Here is a 24,774-nt window from a genome sequence, read left to right as displayed (position 1 = left end):
TTTCCTCATTGGTGTCAAGTTATTATCATGATATAAAGGCAATTGCTAATTTATGGATGAACGAAGGAGTCCTTATGCTACGTCATTGATAGCATTGATTGCCCATACCTCAGCATGCTGTGCAGCATAAGTTGTGAAGATCAAAGCCAGGGCCAGTTCAAAATTGACTTGTGGTCTTTGTCGACCATTCCCCAAGCAGAATGGTGATTGGGCTCGTCTGGGATTTGAACCCGGGACCTCTCGCACCCAAAGCGAGAATCATACTCCTAGACCAACGAGCCACTCGTATCCAGCCACTGAATTATGTATAAAAATGAGGTTCAATTAACACTTCGATTATCTCATGAGATGTAACTTAGCTAAGAGATGATGAACATTTTTGGCACAAATAAGTTTTGAAAGTGTTCTTAATACAAGATGTTTATTGAAAATGCATGGTTATAGACGTGTACGAAAAGCAATATCAATTTGCTATAACAAAAATAATGAAATGGGAACCAATATTTAATGACAATTCTAACTTTACTCACCACACACTCTAACACTCTTGAGATGAATAAAAATGAGGTCGCAAAAGTTTTCGTGTATTGTCCTTATGATTGTCTATTCATCCCAGAAAAATAAAACTACCGGGCTTAGAATCCGGAACTTCTTGCATCTAAAGCGAGAACCACACCCCTAGACCAACAAGCTATCTTTCTGTGCACATAACGCATAAATAAGAATACTTGTATTCGAGGCTTCATATAAAAAGCAGCATGACTTTCAATAGTAAACTGACAGAGAATAGGATAATGAGTCAAGAATTTGCCCAGATTGAGTCAGGCAAAAACCCTTTCAATTATGCGATTTCTTGAATTTCTTATTTTACACCAATTTTGATTCTAATCATGCTTTCCTCATTGGTGTCAAGTTATTATCATGATATAAAGGCAATTGCTAATTTATGGGTGATCGAAGGATCTCTAAGCGATGTCATTGATAGCATTGATTGCCCATACCTCAGCATGCTGTGCAGCAAAAGTTGTGAAGATCAAAACCAGGGCCATTTCAAAATTGACTTGGTCTTTGTCGACCATTTCCCAAGAAAATTTTGATTGGGCTCGTCCTGGATTTGAACACGGAACCTCTAGCACCCTAAGCGAGAATCATCCCAAGAACCAACGAGCCACTTGTCTCCAACCACTGAATTATGTATAAAAATGAGGTTCAATAAACACTTGTATTATATCATGAGATGTAACTTTGCTGAGAAATGATGAACATATTTGTCACAAATAAGTTTTGAAAGTGTTCTTAAAACAAGATGTTGGTGGAAAATGCATGGTCATAGACTTGTACGAAAAGCAACATCACTTTGCTATAACAAAAACAATGAAATGGGAACCAATATTTAATGACATTTCTAACTTTACTCACCACACACTCTAACACTCTATTGAGATGAATAAAACTCAGGTCGCAAAAGTCTTCGCGTATTGTCCTTATGATTGTCTACTCATCCCAGAAAAATAAAACTACCGGGCTTAGAATCGGGAACTTCTTGCATCCAAAGCGAGAACCATACCCTAAGACCAACAAGCTATCTTTCTGTCCACATAACGCATAAATACGAGAACTTGTATTCGAGGCGTCATGCAAAAAGCAGCATGACTTTTGAATAGTAAACTGACAGAGAAAAGGATAATGAGTCAAGAATTTTGCCCAGATTGAGTCAGGCAAAAACCCTTTCAATTATGCGATTTCTTGAATTGCTTATTTTACAACAATTTTGATTCTAATCATGCTTTCCTCATTGGTGTCAAGTTATTATCATGATATAAAGGCAATTGCTAATTTATGGATGAACGAAGGAGTCCTTATGCTACGTCATTGATAGCATTGATTGCCCATACCTCAGCATGCTGTGCAGCATAAGTTGTGAAGATCAAAGCCAGGGCCAGTTCAAAATTGACTTGTGGTCTTTGTCGACCATTCCCCAAGCAGAATGGTGATTGGGCTCGTCTGGGATTTGAACCCGGGACCTCTCGCACCCAAAGCGAGAATCATACTCCTAGACCAACGAGCCACTCGTATCCAACCACTGAATTATGTATAAAAATGAGGTTCAATTAACACTTCGATTATCTCATGAGATGTAACTTAGCTAAGAGATGATGAACATTTTTGTCACAAATAAGTTTTGAAAGTGTTCTTAATACAAGATGTTTATTGAAAATGCATGGTTATAGACTTGTACGAAAAGCAATATCACTTTGCTATAACAAAAATAATGAAATGGGAACCAATATTTAATGACAATTCTAACTTTACTCACCACACACTCTAACACTCTTGAGATGAATAAAAATGAGGTCGCAAAAGTTTTTGTGTATTGTCCTTATGATTGTCTATTCATCCCAGAAAAATAAAACTACCGGGCTTAGAATCCGGAACTTCTTGCATCTAAAGCGAGAACCACACCCCTAGACCAAGAAGCTATCTTTCTGTGCACATAACGCATAAATACGAGAACTTGTATTCGAGGCTTCATGTAAAAAGCGGCATGACTTTGAATAGTAAACTGACAGAGAATAGGATAATGAGTCAAGAATTTGCCCAGATTGAGTCAGGCAAAAACCCTTTCAATTATGCGATTTCTTGAATTGCTTATTTTACACCAATTTTGATTCTAATCATGCTTTCCTCATTGGTGTCAAGTTATTATCATGATATAAAGGCAATTGCTAATTTATGGGTGATCGAAGGATCTCTAAGCGATGTCATTGATAGCATTGATTGCCCATACCTCAGCATGCTGTGCAGCAAAAGTTGTGAAGATCAAAACCAGGGCCATTTCAAAATTGACTTGGTCTTTGTCGACCATTTCCCAAGAAAATTTTGATGGTGCTCGTCCTGGACTTGAACACGGAACCTCTAGCACCCTAAGCGAGAATCATCCCAAGAACCAACGAGCCACTTGTCTCCAACCACTGAATTATGTATAAAAATGAGGTTCAATAAACACTTGTATTATATCATGAGATGTAACTTTGCTGAGAAATGATGAACATATTTGTCACAAATAAGTTTTGAAAGTGTTCTTAAAACAAGATGTTGGTGGAAAATGCATGGTCATAGACTTGTACGAAAAGCAACATCACTTTGCTATAACAAAAACAATGAAATGGGAACCAATATTTAATGACATTTCTAACTTTACTCACCACACACTCTAACACTCTATTGAGATGAATAAAACTCAGGTCGCAAAAGTCTTCGCGTATTGTCCTTATGATTGTCTACTCATCCCAGAAAAATAAAACTACCGGGCTTAGAATCGGGAACTTCTTGCATCCAAAGCGAGAACCACACCCCTAGACCAACAAGCTATCTTTCTGTCCACATAACGCATAAATACGAGAACTTGTATTCGAGGCTTCATGCAAAAAGCAGCATGACTTTTGAATAGTAAACTGAGAGAGAATAGGATAATGAGTCAAGAATTTGCCCAGATTGAGTCAGGCAAAAACCCTTTCAATTATGCGATTTCTTGAATTGCTTAATTTACACCGATTTTGATTCTAATCATGCTTTCCTCATTGGTGTCAAGTTATTATCATGATATAAAGGCAATTGCTAATTTATGGGTGATCGAAGGAGTCCCTACGCTATGTCATTGATAGCATTGATTGCCCATACCTCAGCATGCTGTGCAGCAAAAGTTGTGAAGATCAAAGCCAGGGCCATTTCAAAATTGACTTGGTCTTTGTCGAACATTTCCCAAGAAAATATCGATTGGGCTCGTCCGGGATTTGAACCCAGGACCTCTCACACACAAAGCGAGAATCAAACCCCTAGACCAACGAGCCACTCGTCTCCAACCACTGAATTATGTATAAAAATGAGGTTCAATCAACACTTCGATTATCTCATGAGATGTAACTTTGCTAAGAGATGATGAACATTTTTGTCACAAATAAGTTTTGAAAGTGTTCTTAATACAAGATGTTGATTAAAAATGCATGGTTATAGACTCGTACGAAATGCAATATCACTTTGCTATAACAAAAATAATGAAATGGGAACCAATATTTAATGACAATTCTAACTTTACTCACCACACACTCTAACACTCTATTGAGATGAATAAAACTCAGGTCGCAAAAGTCTTCGTGTATTGTCCTTATGATTGTCTACTCATCCCAGAAAAATAAAACTACCGGGCTTAGAATCGGGAACTTCTTGCATCCAAAGCGAGAACCATACCCTAAGACCAACAAGCTATCTTTCTGTCCACATAACGCATAAATACGAGAACTTGTATTCGAGGCTTCATGCAAAAAGCAGCATGACTTTTGAATAGTAAACTGACAGAGAAAAGGATAATGAGTCAAGAATTTTGTCCAGATTGAGTCAGGCAAAAACCCTTTCAATTATGCGATTTCTTGAATAGCTTATTTTACAACAATTTTGATTCTAATCATGCTTTCCTCATTGGTGTCAAGTTATTATCATGATATAAAGGCAATTGCTAATTTATGGGTGATCGAAGGAGTCCCTACGCTATGTCATTGATAGTATTAATTGCCCATACCTCAGCATGCTGTGCAGCAAAAGTTGTGAAGATCAAAGCTAGGGCCAGTTCAAAATTGACTTGGTCTTTGTCGACCATTCCCCAAGAAAATGTTGATGGGGCTCGTCCGGGATTTGAACCCGGGACCTCTCGCACCCAAAGCGAGAATCATACCCCTAGACCAACGAGCCACTCGTCTGCAACCACTGAATTATGTATAAAAATGAGGTTCAATCAACACTTCGATTATCTCATGAGATGTAACTTAGCTAAGAGATGATGAACATTTTTGTCACAAATAAGTTTTGAAAGTGTTCTTAATGGAAGATGTTGGTGGAAAATGCATGGTCATAGACTTGTACGAAAAGCAACATCACTTTGCTATAACAAAAACAATGAAATGGGAACCAATATTTAATGACATTTCTAACTTTGCTCACCACACACTCTAACACTCTATTGAGATGAATAAAACTCAGGTCGCAAAAGTCTTCGCGTATTGTCCTTATGATTGTCTACTCATCCCAGAAAAATAAAACTACCGGGCTTAGAATCGGGAACTTCTTGCATCCAAAGCGAGAACCATACCCTAAGACCAACAAGCTATCTTTCCGTCCACATAACGAATAAATACGAGTACTTGTATTCGAGGCTTCATATAAAAAGCAGCATGACTTTTGAATAGTTAACTGACAGAGAATAGTATAATAAGTCAAGAATTTGTCCAGATTGAGTCAGGCAAAAACCCTTTAAATTATGCGATTTCTTGAATTTCTTATATACACCGATTTTGATTCTAATCATGCTTTCCTCATTGGTGTCAAGTTATTATCATGATATAAAGGCAATTGCTAATTTATGGATGAACGAAGGAGTCCTTATGCTACGTCATTGATAGCATTGATTGCCCATACCTCAGCATGCTGTGCAGCATAAGTTGTGAAGATCAAAGCCAGGGCCAGTTCAAAATTGACTTGTGGTCTTTGTCGACCATTCCCCAAGCAGAATGGTGATTGGGCTCGTCTGGGATTTGAACCGGGGACCTCTCGCACCCAAAGCGAGAATCATACTCCTAGACCAACGAGCCACTCGTATCCAGCCACTGAATTATGTATAAAAATGAGGTTCAATTAACACTTCGATTATCTCATGAGATGTAACTTAGCTAAGAGATGATGAACATTTTTGGCACAAATAAGTTTTGAAAGTGTTCTTAATACAAGATGTTTATTGAAAATGCATGGTTATAGACGTGTACGAAAAGCAATATCAATTTGCTATAACAAAAATAATGAAATGGGAACCAATATTTAATGACAATTCTAACTTTACTCACCACACACTCTAACACTCTTGAGATGAATAAAAATGAGGTCGCAAAAGTTTTCGTGTATTGTCCTTATGATTGTCTATTCATCCCAGAAAAATAAAACTACCGGGCTTAGAATCCGGAACTTCTTGCATCTAAAGCGAGAACCACACCCCTAGACCAACAAGCTATCTTTCTGTGCACATAACGCATAAATAAGAATACTTGTATTCGAGGCTTCATATAAAAAGCAGCATGACTTTCAATAGTAAACTGACAGAGAATAGGATAATGAGTCAAGAATTTGCCCAGATTGAGTCAGGCAAAAACCCTTTCAATTATGCGATTTCTTGAATTTCTTATTTTACACCAATTTTGATTCTAATCATGCTTTCCTCATTGGTGTCAAGTTATTATCATGATATAAAGGCAATTGCTAATTTATGGGTGATCGAAGGATCTCTAAGCGATGTCATTGATAGCATTGATTGCCCATACCTCAGCATGCTGTGCAGCAAAAGTTGTGAAGATCAAAACCAGGGCCATTTCAAAATTGACTTGGTCTTTGTCGACCATTTCCCAAGAAAATTTTGATTGGGCTCGTCCTGGATTTGAACACGGAACCTCTAGCACCCTAAGCGAGAATCATCCCAAGAACCAACGAGCCACTTGTCTCCAACCACTGAATTATGTATAAAAATGAGGTTCAATAAACACTTGTATTATATCATGAGATGTAACTTTGCTGAGAAATGATGAACATATTTGTCACAAATAAGTTTTGAAAGTGTTCTTAAAACAAGATGTTGGTGGAAAATGCATGGTCATAGACTTGTACGAAAAGCAACATCACTTTGCTATAACAAAAACAATGAAATGGGAACCAATATTTAATGACATTTCTAACTTTACTCACCACACACTCTAACACTCTATTGAGATGAATAAAACTCAGGTCGCAAAAGTCTTCGCGTATTGTCCTTATGATTGTCTACTCATCCCAGAAAAATAAAACTACCGGGCTTAGAATCGGGAACTTCTTGCATCCAAAGCGAGAACCATACCCTAAGACCAACAAGCTATCTTTCTGTCCACATAACGCATAAATACGAGAACTTGTATTCGAGGCTTCATGCAAAAAGCAGCATGACTTTTGAATAGTAAACTGACAGAGAAAAGGATAATGAGTCAAGAATTTTGCCCAGATTGAGTCAGGCAAAAACCCTTTCAATTATGCGATTTCTTGAATTGCTTATTTTACAACAATTTTGATTCTAATCATGCTTTCCTCATTGGTGTCAAGTTATTATCATGATATAAAGGCAATTGCTAATTTATGGATGAACGAAGGAGTCCTTATGCTACGTCATTGATAGCATTGATTGCCCATACCTCAGCATGCTGTGCAGCATAAGTTGTGAAGATCAAAGCCAGGGCCAGTTCAAAATTGACTTGTGGTCTTTGTCGACCATTCCCCAAGCAGAATGGTGATTGGGCTCGTCTGGGATTTGAACCCGGGACCTCTCGCACCCAAAGCGAGAATCATACTCCTAGACCAACGAGCCACTCGTATCCAACCACTGAATTATGTATAAAAATGAGGTTCAATTAACACTTCGATTATCTCATGAGATGTAACTTAGCTAAGAGATGATGAACATTTTTGTCACAAATAAGTTTTGAAAGTGTTCTTAATACAAGATGTTTATTGAAAATGCATGGTTATAGACTTGTACGAAAAGCAATATCACTTTGCTATAACAAAAATAATGAAATGGGAACCAATATTTAATGACAATTCTAACTTTACTCACCACACACTCTAACACTCTTGAGATGAATAAAAATGAGGTCGCAAAAGTTTTCGTGTATTGTCCTTATGATTGTCTATTCATCCCAGAAAAATAAAACTACCGGGCTTAGAATCCGGAACTTCTTGCATCTAAAGCGAGAACCACACCCCTAGACCAACAAGCTATCTTTCTGTGCACATAACGCATAAATAAGAGTACTTGTATTCGAGGCTTCATATAAAAAGCAGCATGACTTTCAATAGTAAACTGACAGAGAATAGGATAATGAGTCAAGAATTTGCCCAGATTGAGTCAGGCAAAAACCCTTTCAATTATGCGATTTCTTGAATTGCTTATTTTACACCAATTTTGATTCTAATCATGCTTTCCTCATTGGTGTCAAGTTATTATCATGATATAAATTCAATTGCTAATTTATGGGTGATCGAAGGATCCCTACGCTATGTCATTGATAGCATTGATTGCCCATACCTCAGCATGCTGTGCAGCAAAAGTTGTGAAGATCAAAACCAGGGCCATTTCAAATTTGACTTGGTCTTTGTCGACCATTTCCCAAGAAAATTTTGATTGGGCTCGTCCTGGATTTGAACACGGAACCTCTAGCACCCTAAGCGAGAATCATCCCAAGAACCAACAAGCCACTTGTCTCCAACCACTGAATTATGTATAAAAATGAGGTTCAATAAACACTTGTATTATCTCATGAGATGTAACTTTGCTGAGAAATGATGAACATATTTGTCACAAATAAGTTTTGAAAGTGTTCTTAATACAAGATGTTGGTGGAAAATGCATGGCCATAGACTTGTACGAAAAGCAACATCACTTTGCTATAACAAAAACAATGAAATGGGAACCAATATTTAATGACATTTCTAACTTTACTCACCACACACTCTAACACTCTATTGAGATGAATAAAACTCAGGTCGCAAAAGTCTTCGCGTATTGTCCTTATGATTGTCTACTCATCCCAGAAAAATAAAACTACCGGGCTTAGAATCGGGAACTTCTTGCATCCAAAGCGAGAACCTTACCCTAAGACCAACAAGCTATCTTTCTGTGCACATAACGCATAAATAAGAGTACTTGTATTCGAGGCTTCATATAAAAAGCAGCATGACTTTCAATAGTAAACTGACAGAGAATAGGATAATGAGTCAAGAATTTGCCCAGATTGAGTCAGGCAAAAACCCTTTCAATTATGCGATTTCTTGAATTGCTTATTTTACACCAATTTTGATTCTAATCATGCTTTCCTCATTGGTGTCAAGTTATTATCATGATATAAAGGCAATTGCTAATTTATGGGTGATCGAAGGATCTCTAAGCGATGTCATTGATAGCATTGATTGCCCATACCTCAGCATGCTGTGCACCAAAAGTTGTGAAGATCAAAACCAGGGCCATTTCAAAATTGACTTGGTCTTTGTCGACCATTTCCCAAGAAAATTTTGATTGGGCTCGTCCTGGATTTGAACACGGAACCTCTAGCACCCTAAGCGAGAATCATCCCAAGAACCAACGAGCCACTTGTCTCCAACCACTGAATTATGTATAAAAATGAGGTTCAATAAACACTTGTATTATATCATGAGATGTAACTTTGCTGAGAAATGATGAACATATTTGTCAAAAATAAGTTTTGAAAGTGTTCTTAAAACAAGATGTTGGTGGAAAATGCATGGTCATAGACTTGTACGAAAAGCAACATCACTTTGCTATAACAAAAACAATGAAATGGGAACCAATATTTAATGACATTTCTAACTTTACTCACCACACACTCTAACACTCTATTGAGATGAATAAAACTCAGGTCGCAAAAGTCTTCGCGTATTGTCCTTATGATTGTCTACTCATCCCAGAAAAATAAAACTACCGGGCTTACAATCGGGAACTTCTTGCATCCAAAGCGAGAACCATACCCTAAGACCAACAAGCTATCTTTCCGTCCACATAACGAATAAATACGAGTACTTGTATCCGAGGCTTCATATAAAAAGCAGCATGACTTTGGAATAGTTAACTGACAGAGAATAGGATAATAAGTCAAGAATTTGTCCAGATTGAGTCAGGCAAAAACCCTTTCAATTATGCGATTTCTTGAATTTCTTATATACACCGATTTTGATTCTAATCATGCTTTCCTCATTGGTGTCAAGTTATTATCATGATATAAAGGCAATTGCTAATTTATGGATGAACGAAGGAGTCCTTATGCTACGTCATTGATAGCATTGATTGCCCATACCTCAGCATGCTGTGCAGCATAAGTTGTGAAGATCAAAGCCAGGGCCAGTTCAAAATTGACTTGTGGGCTTTGTCGACCATTCCCCAAGCAGAATGGTGATTGGGCTCGTCTGGGATTTGAACCCGGGACCTCTCGCACCCAAAGCGAGAATCATACTCCTAGACCAACGAGCCACTCGTCTCCAACCACTGAATTATGTATAAAAATGAGGTTCAATTAACACTTCGATTATCTCATGAGATGTAACTTAGCTAAGAGATGATGAACATTTTTGTCACAAATAAGTTTTGAAAGTGTTCTTAATACAAGATGTTTATTGAAAATGCATGGTTATAGACTTGTACGAAAAGCAATATCACTTTGCTATAACAAAAACAATGAAATGGGAACCAATATTTAATGACATTTCTAACTTTACTCACCACACACTCTAACACTCTATTGAGATGAATAAAACTCAGGTCGCAAAAGTCTTCGCGTATTGTCCTTATGATTGTCTACTCATCCCAGAAAAATAAAACTACCGGGCTTAGAATCGGGAACTTCTTGCATCCAAAGCGAGAACCACACCCCTAGACCAACAAGCTATCTTTCTGTCCACATAACGCATAAATACGAGAACTTGTATTCGAGGCTTCATGCAAAAAGCAGCATGACTTTTGAATAGTAAACTGAGAGAGAATAGGATGAGTCAAGAATTTGCCCAGATTGAGTCAGGCAAAAACCCTTTCAATTATGCGATTTCTTGAATTGCTTAATTTACACCGATTTTGATTCTAATCATGCTTTCCTCATTGGTGTCAAGTTATTATCATGATATAAAGGCAATTGCTAATTTATGGGTGATCGAAGGAGTCCCTACGCTATGTCATTGATAGCATTGATTGCCCATACCTCAGCATGCTGTGCAGCAAAAGTTGTGAAGATCAAAGCCAGGGCCGTTTCAAAATTGACTTGGTCTTTGTCGAACATTTCCCAAGAAAATATCGATTGGGCTCGTCCGGGATTTGAACCCAGGACCTCTCACACACAAAGCGAGAATCAAACCCCTAGACCAACGAGCCACTCGTCTCCAACCACTGAATTATGTATAAAAATGAGGTTCAATCAACACTTCGATTATCTCATGAGATGTAACTTTGCTAAGAGATGATGAACATTTTTGTCACAAATAAGTTTTGAAAGTGTTCTTAATACAAGATGTTGATTAAAAATGCATGGTTATAGACTCGTACGAAATGCAATATCACTTTGCTATAACAAAAATAATGAAATGGGAACCAATATTTAATGACAATTCTAACTTTACTCACCACACACTCTAACACTCTATTGAGATGAATAAAACTCAGGTCGCAAAAGTCTTCGTGTATTGTCCTTATGATTGTCTACTCATCCCAGAAAAATAAAACTACCGGGCTTAGAATCGGGAACTTCTTGCATCCAAAGCGAGAACCATACCCTAAGACCAACAAGCTATCTTTCTGTCCACATAACGCATAAATACGAGAACTTGTATTCGAGGCTTCATGCAAAAAGCAGCATGACTTTTGAATAGTAAACTGACAGAGAAAAGGATAATGAGTCAAGAATTTTGTCCAGATTGAGTCAGGCAAAAACCCTTTCAATTATGCGATTTCTTGAATTGCTTATTTTACAACAATTTTGATTCTAATCATGCTTTCCTCATTGGTGTCAAGTTATTATCATGATATAAAGGCAATTGCTAATTTATGGGTGATCGAAGGAGTCCCTACGCTATGTCATTGATAGTATTAATTGCCCATACCTCAGCATGCTGTGCAGCAAAAGTTGTGAAGATCAAAGCTAGGGCCAGTTCAAAATTGACTTGGTCTTTGTCGACCATTCCCCAAGAAAATGTTGATGGGGCTCGTCCGGGATTTGAACCCGGGACCTCTCGCACCCAAAGCGAGAATCATACCCCTAGACCAACGAGCCACTCGTCTGCAACCACTGAATTATGTATAAAAATGAGGTTCAATCAACACTTCGATTATCTCATGAGATGTAACTTTGCTGAGAAATGATGAACATATTTGTCAAAAATAAGTTTTGAAAGTGTTCTTAATGGAAGATGTTGGTGGAAAATGCATGGTCATAGACTTGTACGAAAAGCAACATCACTTTGCTATAACAAAAACAATGAAATGGGAACCAATATTTAATGACATTTCTAACTTTGCTCACCACACACTCTAACACTCTATTGAGATGAATAAAACTCAGGTCGCAAAAGTCTTCGCGTATTGTCCTTATGATTGTCTACTCATCCCAGAAAAATAAAACTACCGGGCTTAGAATCGGGAACTTCTTGCATCCAAAGCGAGAACCATACCCTAAGACCAACAAGCTATCTTTCCGTCCACATAACGAATAAATACGAGTACTTGTATTCGAGGCTTCATATAAAAAGCAGCATGACTTTTGAATAGTTAACTGACAGAGAATAGTATAATAAGTCAAGAATTTGTCCAGATTGAGTCAGGCAAAAACCCTTTCAATTATGCGATTTCTTGAATTTCTTATATACACCGATTTTGATTCTAATCATGCTTTCCTCATTGGTGTCAAGTTATTATCATGATATAAAGGCAATTGCTAATTTATGGATGAACGAAGGAGTCCTTATGCTACGTCATTGATAGCATTGATTGCCCATACCTCAGCATGCTGTGCAGCATAAGTTGTGAAGATCAAAGCCAGGGCCAGTTCAAAATTGACTTGTGGTCTTTGTCGACCATTCCCCAAGCAGAATGGTGATTGGGCTCGTCTGGGATTTGAACCCGGGACCTCTCGCACCCAAAGCGAGAATCATACTCCTAGACCAACGAGCCACTCGTATCCAGCCACTGAATTATGTATAAAAATGAGGTTCAATTAACACTTCGATTATCTCATGAGATGTAACTTAGCTAAGAGATGATGAACATTTTTGGCACAAATAAGTTTTGAAAGTGTTCTTAATACAAGATGTTTATTGAAAATGCATGGTTATAGACGTGTACGAAAAGCAATATCAATTTGCTATAACAAAAATAATGAAATGGGAACCAATATTTAATGACAATTCTAACTTTACTCACCACACACTCTAACACTCTTGAGATGAATAAAAATGAGGTCGCAAAAGTTTTCGTGTATTGTCCTTATGATTGTCTATTCATCCCAGAAAAATAAAACTACCGGGCTTAGAATCCGGAACTTCTTGCATCTAAAGCGAGAACCACACCCCTAGACCAACAAGCTATCTTTCTGTGCACATAACGCATAAATAAGAATACTTGTATTCGAGGCTTCATATAAAAAGCAGCATGACTTTCAATAGTAAACTGACAGAGAATAGGATAATGAGTCAAGAATTTGCCCAGATTGAGTCAGGCAAAAACCCTTTCAATTATGCGATTTCTTGAATTTCTTATTTTACACCAATTTTGATTCTAATCATGCTTTCCTCATTGGTGTCAAGTTATTATCATGATATAAAGGCAATTGCTAATTTATGGGTGATCGAAGGATCTCTAAGCGATGTCATTGATAGCATTGATTGCCCATACCTCAGCATGCTGTGCAGCAAAAGTTGTGAAGATCAAAACCAGGGCCATTTCAAAATTGACTTGGTCTTTGTCGACCATTTCCCAAGAAAATTTTGATTGGGCTCGTCCTGGATTTGAACACGGAACCTCTAGCACCCTAAGCGAGAATCATCCCAAGAACCAACGAGCCACTTGTCTCCAACCACTGAATTATGTATAAAAATGAGGTTCAATAAACACTTGTATTATATCATGAGATGTAACTTTGCTGAGAAATGATGAACATATTTGTCACAAATAAGTTTTGAAAGTGTTCTTAAAACAAGATGTTGGTGGAAAATGCATGGTCATAGACTTGTACGAAAAGCAACATCACTTTGCTATAACAAAAACAATGAAATGGGAACCAATATTTAATGACATTTCTAACTTTACTCACCACACACTCTAACACTCTATTGAGATGAATAAAACTCAGGTCGCAAAAGTCTTCGCGTATTGTCCTTATGATTGTCTACTCATCCCAGAAAAATAAAACTACCGGGCTTAGAATCGGGAACTTCTTGCATCCAAAGCGAGAACCATACCCTAAGACCAACAAGCTATCTTTCTGTCCACATAACGCATAAATACGAGAACTTGTATTCGAGGCTTCATGCAAAAAGCAGCATGACTTTTGAATAGTAAACTGACAGAGAAAAGGATAATGAGTCAAGAATTTTGCCCAGATTGAGTCAGGCAAAAACCCTTTCAATTATGCGATTTCTTGAATTGCTTATTTTACAACAATTTTGATTCTAATCATGCTTTCCTCATTGGTGTCAAGTTATTATCATGATATAAAGGCAATTGCTAATTTATGGATGAACGAAGGAGTCCTTATGCTACGTCATTGATAGCATTGATTGCCCATACCTCAGCATGCTGTGCAGCATAAGTTGTGAAGATCAAAGCCAGGGCCAGTTCAAAATTGACTTGTGGTCTTTGTCGACCATTCCCCAAGCAGAATGGTGATTGGGCTCGTCTGGGATTTGAACCCGGGACCTCTCGCACCCAAAGCGAGAATCATACTCCTAGACCAACGAGCCACTCGTATCCAACCACTGAATTATGTATAAAAATGAGGTTCAATTAACACTTCGATTATCTCATGAGATGTAACTTAGCTAAGAGATGATGAACATTTTTGTCACAAATAAGTTTTGAAAGTGTTCTTAATACAAGATGTTTATTGAAAATGCATGGTTATAGACTTGTACGAAAAGCAATATCACTTTGCTATAACAAAAATAATGAAATGGGAACCAATATTTAATGACAATTCTAACTTTACTCACCACACACTCTAACACTCTTGAGATGAATAAAAATGAGGTCGCAAAAGTTTTCGTGTATTGTCCTTATGATTGTCTATTCATCCCAGAAAAATAAAACTACCGGGCTTAGAATCCGGAACTTCTTGCATCTAAAGCGAGAACCACACCCCTAGACCAACAAGCTATCTTTCTGTGCACATAACGCATAAATAAGAGTACTTGTATTCGAGGCTTCATATAAAAAGCTGCATGACTTTCAATAGTAAACTGACAGAGAATAGGATAATGAGTCAAGAATTTGCCCAGATTGAGTCAGGCAAAAACCCTTTCAATTATGCGATTTCTTGAATTGCTTATTTTACACCAATTTTGATTCTAATCATGCTTTCCTCATTGGTGTCAAGTTATTATCATGATATAAATTCAATTGCTAATTTATGGGTGATCGAAGGATCCCTACGCTATGTCATTGATAGCATTGATTGCCCATACCTCAGCATGCTGTGCAGCAAAAGTTGTGAAGATCAAAACCAGGGCCATTTCAAATTTGACTTGGTCTTTGTCGACCATTTCCCAAGAAAATTTTGATTGGGCTCGTCCTGGATTTGAACACGGAACCTCTAGCACCCTAAGCGAGAATCATCCCAAGAACCAACAAGCCACTTGTCTCCAACCACTGAATTATGTATAAAAATGAGGTTCAATAAACACTTGTATTATCTCATGAGATGTAACTTTGCTGAGAAATGATGAACATATTTGTCACAAATAAGTTTTGAAAGTGTTCTTAATACAAGATGTTGGTGGAAAATGCATGGCCATAGACTTGTACGAAAAGCAACATCACTTTGCTATAACAAAAACAATGAAATGGGAACCAATATTTAATGACATTTCTAACTTTACTCACCACACACTCTAACACTCTATTGAGATGAATAAAACTCAGGTCGCAAAAGTCTTCGCGTATTGTCCTTATGATTGTCTACTCATCCCAGAAAAATAAAACTACCGGGCTTAGAATCGGGAACTTCTTGCATCCAAAGCGAGAACCATACCCTAAGACCAACAAGCTATCTTTCTGTGCACATAACGCATAAATAAGAGTACTTGTATTCGAGGCTTCATATGAAAAGCAGCATGACTTTCAATAGTAAACTGACAGAGAATAGGATAATGAGTCAAGAATTTGCCCAGATTGAGTCAGGCAAAAACCCTTTCAATTATGCGATTTCTTGAATTGCTTATTTTACACCAATTTTGATTCTAATCATGCTTTCCTCATTGGTGTCAAGTTATTATCATGATATAAAGGCAATTGCTAATTTATGGGTGATCGAAGGATCTCTAAGCGATGTCATTGATAGCATTGATTGCCCATACCTCAGCATGCTGTGCACCAAAAGTTGTGAAGATCAAAACCAGGGCCATTTCAAAATTGACTTGGTCTTTGTCGACCATTTCCCAAGAAAATTTTGATTGGGCTCGTCCTGGATTTGAACACGGAACCTCTAGCACCCTAAGCGAGAATCATCCCAAGAACCAACGAGCCACTTGTCTCCAACCACTGAATTATGTATAAAAATGAGGTTCAATAAACACTTGTATTATATCATGAGATGTAACTTTGCTGAGAAATGATGAACATATTTGTCAAAAATAAGTTTTGAAAGTGTTCTTAAAACAAGATGTTGGTGGAAAATGCATGGTCATAGACTTGTACGAAAAGCAACATCACTTTGCTATAACAAAAACAATGAAATGGGAACCAATATTTAATGACATTTCTAACTTTACTCACCACACACTCTAACACTCTATTGAGATGAATACAATTCAGGTCGCAAAAGTCTTCGCGTATTGTCCTTATGATTGTCTACTCATCCCAGAAAAATAAAACTACCGGGCTTAGAATCGGGAACTTCTTGCATCCAAAGCGAGAACCATACCCTAAGACCAACAAGCTATCTTTCTGTCCACATAACGCATAAATACGAGAACTTGTATTCGAGGCTTCATGCAAAAAGCAGCATGACTTTGAATAGTAAACTGAGAGAGAATAGGATAATGAGTCAAGAATTTGCCCAGATTGAGTAAGGCAAAAACCCTTTCAATTATGCGATTTCTTGAATTGCTTAATTTACACCGATTTTGATTCTAATCATGCTTTCCTCATTGGTGTCAAGTTATTATCATGATATAAAGGCAATTGCTAATTTATGGGTGATCGAAGGAGTCCCTACGCTATGTCATTGATAGTATTAATTGCCCATACCTCAGCATGCGGTGCAGCAAAAGTTGTGAAGATCAAAGCCAGGGCCAGTTCAAAATTGACTTGTGGTCTTTGTCGACCATTCCCCAAGCAGAATGGTGATTGGGCTCGTCTGGGATTTGAACCCGGGACCTCTCGCACCCAAAGCGAGAATCATACTCCTAGACCAACGAGCCACTCGTATCCAACCACTGAATTATGTATAAAAATGAGGTTCAATTAACACTTCGATTATCTCATGAGATGTAACTTAGCTAAGAGATGATGAACATTTTTGTCACAAATAAGTTTTGAAAGTGTTCTTAATACAAGATGTTTATTGAAAATGCATGGTTATAGACTTGTACGAAAAGCAATATCACTTTGCTATAACAAAAATAATGAAATGGGAACCAATATTTAATGACAATTCTAACTTTACTCACCACACACTCTAACACTCTTGAGATGAATAAAAATGAGGTCGCAAAAGTTTTCGTGTATTGTCCTTATGATTGTCTATTCATCCCAGAAAAATAAAACTACCGGGCTTAGAATCCGGAACTTCTTGCATCTAAAGCGAGAACCACACCCCTAGACCAACAAGCTATCTTTCTGTGCACATAACGCATAAATAAGAGTACTTGTATTCGAGGCTTCATATAAAAAGCAGCATGACTTTCAATAGTAAACTGACAGAGAATAGGATAATGAGTCAAGAATTTGCCCAGATTGAGTCAGGCAAAAACCCTTTCAATTATGCGATTTCTTGAATTGCTTATTTTACACCAATTTTGATTCTAATCATGCTTTCCTCATTGGTGTCAAGTTATTATCATGATATAAATTCAATTGCTAATTTATGGGTGATCGAAGGATCCCTACGCTATGTCATTGATAGCATTGATTGCCCATACCTCAGCATGCTGTGCAGCAAAAGTTGTGAAGATCAAAACCAGGGCCATTTCAAATTTGACTTGGTCTTTGTCGACCATTTCCCAAGAAAATTTTGATTGGGCTCGTCCTGGATTTGAACACGGAACCTCTAGCACCCTAAGCGAGAATCATCCCAAGAACCAACAAGCCACTTGTCTCCAACCACTGAATTATGTATAAAAATGAGGTTCAATAAACACTTGTATTATCTCATGAGATGTAACTTTGCTGAGAAATGATGAACATATTTGTCACAAATAAGTTTTGAAAGTGTTCTTAATACAAGATGTTGGTGGAAAATGCATGGCCATAGACTTGTACGAAAAGCAACATCACTTTGCTATAACAAAAACAATGAAATGGGAACCAATATTTAATGACATTTCTAACTTTACTCACCACACACTCTAACACTCTATTGAGATGAATAAAACTCAGGTCGCAAAAGTCTTCGCGTATTGTCCTTATGATTGTCTACTCATCCCAGAAAAATAAAACTACCGGGCTTAGAATCGGGAACTTCTTGCATCCAAAGCGAGAACCATACCCTAAGACCAACAAGCTATCTTTCTGTGCACATAACGCATAAATAAGAGTACTTGTATTCGAGGCTTCATATGAAAAGCAGCATGACTTTCAATAGTAAACTGACAGAGAATAGGATAATGAGTCAAGAATTTGCCCAGATTGAGTCAGGCAAAAACCCTTTCAATTATGCGATTTCTTGAATTGCTTATTTTACACCAATTTTGATTCTAATCATGCTTTCCTCATTGGTGTCAAGTTATTATCATGATATAAAGGCAATTGCTAATTTATGGGTGATCGAAGGATCTCTAAGCGATGTCATTGATAGCATTGATTGCCCATACCTCAGCATGCTGTGCACCAAAAGTTGTGAAGATCAAAACCAGGGCCATTTCAAAATTGACTTGGTCTTTGTCGACCATTTCCCAAGAAAATTTTGATTGGGCTCGTCCTGGATTTGAACACGGAACCTCTAGCACCCTAAGCGAGAATCATCCCAAGAACCAACGAGCCACTTGTCTCCAACCACTGAATTATGTATAAAAATGAGGTTCAATAAACACTTGTATTATATCATGAGATGTAACTTTGCTGAGAAATGATGAACATATTTGTCAAAAATAAGTTTTGAAAGTGTTCTTAAAACAAGATGTTGGTGGAAAATGCATGGTCATAGACTTGTACGAAAAGCAACATCACTTTGCTATAACAAAAACAATGAAATGGGAACCAATATTTAATGACATTTCTAACTTTACTCACCACACACTCTAACACTCTATTGAGATGAATACAATTCAGGTCGCAAAAGTCTTCGCGTATTGTCCTTATGATTGTCTACTCATCCCAGAAAAATAAAACTACCGGGCTTAGAATCGGGAACTTCTTGCATCCAAAGCGAGAACCATACCCTAAGACCAACAAGCTATTTTTCTGTCCACATAACGCATAAATACGAGAACTTGTATTCGAGGCTTCATGCAAAAAGCAGCATGACTTTTGAATAGTAAACTGAGAGAGAATAGGATAATGAGTCAAGAATTTGCCCAGATTGAGTCAGGCAAAAACCCTTTCAATTATGCGATTTCTTGAATTGCTTAATTTACAACAATTTTGATTCTAATCATGCTTTCCTCATTGGTGTCAAGTTATTATGATGATATAAAGGCAATTGCTAATTTATGGGTGATCGAAGGAGTCCCTACGCTATGTCATTGATAGTATTAATTGCCCATACCTCAGCATGCTGTGCAGCAAAAGTTGTGAAGATCAAAGCCAGGGCCACTTCAAAATTGACTTGTGGTCTTTGTCGACCATTCCCCAAGAAAATGGTGATTGGGCTCGTCCGGGATTTGGACCCGGGACCTCTCGCACCCAAAGCGAGAATCATACCCCTAGACCAACGAGCCACTCATCTATAGCCACTGAATTATGTATAAAAATGAGGTTCAATCAACACTTCGATTATCTCATGAGATGTAACTTTGCTGAGAAATGATGAACATATTTGTCACAAATAAGTTTTGAAAGTGTTCTTAATGCAAGATGTTGGTGGAAAATGCATGGTCATAGACTTGTATGAAACGCAAAATCACTTTGCTATAACAAAAACAATGAAATGGGAACCCATATGTAATGACATTTCTAACTTTACTCACCACACACTCTAACACTCTATTGAGATGAATAAAACTCAGGTCGCAAAAGTATTCGTGTATTGTCATTATGATTGTAAACTCATCCCAGAAAAATAAAAATACCGGGCTTAGAATCCGGAACTTCTTGCATCCAAAGCGAGAACCATACCCTAAGACCAACAAGCTATCTTTCCGTGCACATAACGCATAAATACGAGAACTTGTATTCGAGGCTTCATGTAAAAATCAGCATGACTTTTGAATATTAAACTGACAGAGAATAGGATAATGAGTCAAGAATTTGCCCAGATTGAGTCAGGCAAAAACCCTTTCAATTATGCGATTTCTTGAATTGCTTATTTTACACCAATTTTGATTCTAATCATGCTTTCCTAATTGGTGTTAAGTAATTATAATGATATAAATGCAATTGCTAATTTATGGATGAACGAAGGAGTCCTTACACTATGTTATTGATGGCAATGATTGCCCATACCTCAGCATGCTGTGCAGAAAAAGTTGTGAAGATTTAATCCTGGGCCAGTTCAAAAATGACTTGTGGTCTTTGTCGACTAACCCGCCAAGAAAATGGTGCTTGGGCTCGTCCGGGATTTGAACCCGGGACCTCTCGCACCCAAAGCGAGAATCATACCCCTAGACCAACGAGCCACTAGTCGTCACCCGGTGAATAATGCATGAAAATGAGGTTCAATCAACATTTCGGTCATCTCATGAGATGTAACTTTGCTAAGAGATGATGAACATTTTTGCCACAAATAAGTTTTGAAAGTGTTCTTAATACAAGATGTTTGTTGAAAATGCAAGGTCATAGACTTGAACGAAAAGCAAAATCACATTGCTATAACAATGAAATGGGAACCAATATTTAATGACATTTCCAACTTTACTCACCACACACTCTAACACTGTATTGAGATGAATAAAACTCAGGTCGCAAAAGTCTTCGTGTATTGTCATTATGATTGTCTATTAATCCCAGAAAAATAAAATACCGGGCTTAGAATCCGGATTTTCTTGCATCTAAAGCGAGAACCATACGTCCAGACCAGCAAGCTATCTTCCTGTCCACAAAACGTATAAATACGAGTACTTGTGTAGGGGTGCTATGGGGAATAAACACATGGCACGGGAAGGTGTGGTTCACCCACACCTTGGTGACTACAACAACGTCTGCTAAGGCTCCAGTGGGTATAAAGTGCGGGGAGCCAGGGAGCTCGGGACAGAGTGTGGGGCCCGAGGCTGAAGCAACCAGTGAAGAAAGAAGGCCAGCTAGGTGAGACCCTGGGACTCCTGTGACCGCTGCCCTTTTCAGGGCCGGCACAGCAAGCCGGTGGTGCGGCCCCAGAGCCCCAGAGTCAGAGGCCTTCTAAGGGCCGGTCTGGTCGGCATGGGTGCCGAGATCTGTGCCTAACCAGGGCCGGATCTGATAGCCTCCCTTAGAGCCCTACCAGGAGGAACTGGGAGCCTAGAGCTTAGGCAAGAGAGCCTGGGGTGGTGTGTTCCTGAGTTATACGGGTGGAGGGGCCGCTACACCTTCTAGTGTATCCCTTGTTAAGGTTTAAATAAATAGTGCTGCTTCTATTCTGCCGTCTCCGTGTCCTGGAACCCACTACACTTGTATTCGAGGCTTCATGTCAAAAGCAGCATGACTTTTTAATAGTAAACTGACAGAGAATAGGATAATGAGTCAAAAATTTGTCCATATTTAGTCAGGCAAAAACCCTTTCAATTATGCGATTTCTTGAATTGCTTATTTTACACCAATTTTGATTCTAATCATGCTTTCCTCATTGGTGTCAAGTTATTATGATGATATAAAGGCAATTGCTAATTTATGGATGATCGAATGAGTCCCTACGCTATGTCATTGATAGCATTGATTGCCCATACCTCAGCATGCTGTGCAGTAAAAGTTGTGAAGATCAAAGCCAGGGCCATTTCAAAATTGACTTGGTCTTTGTCGACCATGCCCCAAGAAAATGGTGATTGGGCTCGTCCGGGATTTGAACCACGGGACCTCTCGCATCCTAAGCGAGAATCATACCCCTAGACCAACGAGCCACTCGTCTTCAACATGGGTGTAATGCATGAAAATGAGGTTCAATCAACATTTCGATCATCTCATGAGATGTAACTTTGCTAAGAGATGATGAACATTTTGTCACAAATAAGTTTTGAAAGTGTTCTTAATACAATATGTTGGTTGAAAATGCATGGTCATAGACTTGTACGAAAAGCAAAATCACTTTGCTATAACAAAAACAATGAAATGCGAACCAATATTTAATGACATTTCTAACTTTACTCACCACACACTCTAACACTCTATTGAGATTACTAAAACTCAGGTCGCAAAAGTCTTCGTGTATTGTCCTTATGATTGTAAACTCATCCCAGAAAAATAAAACTACCGGGCTTGGAATCCAGAACTTCTTGCATCCAAAGCCCGAACCATATCCCAAGACCAACAAGCTATCTTTCTGTCCACACAACGCATAAATACGAGTACTTGTATCCGAGGATTCATATAAAAAGCAGCATGACTTTTGAAGAGTAAACTGAGAATAGGATAATGAGTCAAGAATTTGCCCAGATTGAGTCAGGCAAAAACCCTTTCAATTATGCGATTTCTTGAATTGCTTATTTTACACCAATTTTGATTCTAATCATGCTTTCCTCATTGGTGTCAAGTTATTATCATGATATAAAGGCAATTGCTAATTTATGGATGATCGAAGGAGTCCCTACGCTATGTCATTGATAGCATTGATTGCCCATACCTCAGCATGCTGTGCAGCATAAGTTGAGAAGATCAAAGCCAGGGCCAGTTCAAAATTGACTTGTGGTCTTTGTCGACCATTCCCCAAGAAAATGGTGATTGGGCTCGTCCGGGATTTGAACCCGGGACCTCTCGCACCCGAAGCGAGAATCATACCCCTAGACCAACGAGCCACTCGTCTTCACCCAGTGAATAATGTATGAAAATGAGGTTCAATCAACATTTCGATCATCTCATGAGATGTAACTTTGCTAAGAGATGATGAACATTTTGTCACAAATAAGTTTTGAAAGTGTTCTTAAAACAATATGTTGGTTGAAAATGCATGGTAATACACTTGTACGAAAAGCAAAATCACTTTGCTATAACAAAAACAATGAAATGCGAACTAATATTTAATGACATTTCTAACTTTGCTCACCACATACTCTAACACTCTATTGAGATTACTAAAACTCTGGTCGCAAAAGTCTTCGTGTATTGTCATTATGATTGTCTATTCATTCCAGAAAAATAAAACTACCGGGCTTGGAATCCAGAACTTCTTGCATCCAAAGCGAGAACCATATCCCAAGACCAACAAGCTATCTTTCTGCCCACACAACGCATAAATACGAGTACTTGTATTCGAGGATTCATATAAAAAGCAGCATGACTTTTGAAAAGTAAACTGACAGATAATAGGATAATGAGTCAAGAATTTGTCCAGATTGAGTCAGCAAAAACCCTTTCAATTATGTGATTTCTTGAATTGCTTATTTTACACCAATTTTCATTCTAATCATGCTTTCCTCATTGGTGTCAAGTTATTATCATGATATAAAGGCAATTGCTAATTTATGGATGAACGAAGGAGTCCCTACGCTATGTCATTGATAGCATTGATTGCCCATACCTCAGCATGCTGTGCAGCATAAGTTGAGAAGATCAAAGCCAGGGCCAGTTCAAAATTGACTTGTGGTCTTTGTCGACCATTCCCCAATAAAATGGTGATTGGGCTCATCCAGGATTTGAACCCGTGACCTCTCACACCATAAGCGAGAATCATACCGCTAGACCAACGAGTCACTCGTCTACAACCTGTGAGTAATGCATGAAAATGAGGTTCAATCAACATTTCGATCATCTCATGAGATGTAAATTTGCTAAGAGATGATGAACATTTTGTCACAAATAAGTTTTGAAAGTGTTCTTAATACAATATGTTCGTTGAAAATGCATGGTCATAGACTTGTACGAAAAGCAAAATCACTTTGCTATAACATAAACAATGAAATGCGAACTAATATTTAATGACATTTCTAACTTTACTCACCACACACTCTAACACTCTATTGAGATGAATAAAACTCAGGTCGCAAAAGTCTTCGTGTATTGTCATTATGATTGTAAACTCATCCCAGAAAAATAAAAATACCGGGCTTAGAATCCGGAACTTCTTGCATCCAAAGCGAGAACCATACCCTAAGACCAACAAGCTATTTTTCCGTGCACATAACGCATAAATACGAGAACTTGTATTCGAGGCTTAATGTAAAAAGCAGCATGACTTTTGAATATTAAACTGACAGAGAATATGATAATGAGTCAAGAATTTGTCCAGATTGAGTCAGGCAAAAACTTTTTCAATTATGCGATTTCTTGAATTGCTTATTTTACACCAATTTTGATTCTAATCATGCTTTCCTCATTGGTGTCAAGTTATTATGATGATATAAAGGCAATTGCTAATTTATGGATGATCGAAGGAGTCCCTACGCTATGTCATTGATAGCATTGATTGCCCATACCTCAGCATGCTGTGCAGTAAAAGTTGTGAA

The 24,774-nt window shown here is 37.9% G+C and overlaps 8 non-coding genes across 8 annotated transcripts; all 8 read right to left on the bottom strand.

Annotated features, from left to right (window-relative positions):
* Nucleotides 1-3,779: 3,779 nt before the first annotated feature.
* TRNAT-UGU (transfer RNA threonine (anticodon UGU)) lies at nt 3,780-3,851 on the bottom strand. The gene has a single exon. It is a non-coding gene; the product is annotated as a tRNA-Thr (tRNA).
* Nucleotides 3,852-4,674: 823 nt separating this feature from the next.
* Nucleotides 4,675-4,746, bottom strand: TRNAP-UGG (transfer RNA proline (anticodon UGG)). The gene has a single exon. It is a non-coding gene; the product is annotated as a tRNA-Pro (tRNA).
* A 6,178-nt stretch (nt 4,747-10,924) lies between these two features.
* TRNAT-UGU (transfer RNA threonine (anticodon UGU)) lies at nt 10,925-10,996 on the bottom strand. The gene has a single exon. It is a non-coding gene; the product is annotated as a tRNA-Thr (tRNA).
* Nucleotides 10,997-11,819: 823 nt separating this feature from the next.
* Nucleotides 11,820-11,891, bottom strand: TRNAP-UGG (transfer RNA proline (anticodon UGG)). The gene has a single exon. It is a non-coding gene; the product is annotated as a tRNA-Pro (tRNA).
* Nucleotides 11,892-19,854: 7,963 nt separating this feature from the next.
* TRNAP-UGG (transfer RNA proline (anticodon UGG)) lies at nt 19,855-19,926 on the bottom strand. The gene has a single exon. It is a non-coding gene; the product is annotated as a tRNA-Pro (tRNA).
* Nucleotides 19,927-20,751: 825 nt separating this feature from the next.
* Nucleotides 20,752-20,823, bottom strand: TRNAP-UGG (transfer RNA proline (anticodon UGG)). The gene has a single exon. It is a non-coding gene; the product is annotated as a tRNA-Pro (tRNA).
* Nucleotides 20,824-22,163: 1,340 nt separating this feature from the next.
* Nucleotides 22,164-22,236, bottom strand: TRNAP-AGG (transfer RNA proline (anticodon AGG)). The gene has a single exon. It is a non-coding gene; the product is annotated as a tRNA-Pro (tRNA).
* An 819-nt stretch (nt 22,237-23,055) lies between these two features.
* On the bottom strand, nt 23,056-23,127 carry TRNAP-CGG (transfer RNA proline (anticodon CGG)). Its single transcript has one exon. It is a non-coding gene; the product is annotated as a tRNA-Pro (tRNA).
* Between the last annotated feature and the right edge of the window lie 1,647 nt (nt 23,128-24,774).

This window comes from Petromyzon marinus, chromosome 35, assembly GCF_048934315.1.
Source record: "Petromyzon marinus isolate PM22_M1 ecotype Great Lakes invasive population chromosome 35, UKy_Petmar_22M1.pri1.0, whole genome shotgun sequence".
Taxonomy (NCBI): Eukaryota; Metazoa; Chordata; class Hyperoartia; order Petromyzontiformes; family Petromyzontidae; genus Petromyzon; species Petromyzon marinus.
Note: the sequence above shows the minus strand (reverse complement) of the source record. Positions and strands in the feature narration are given on the sequence as shown.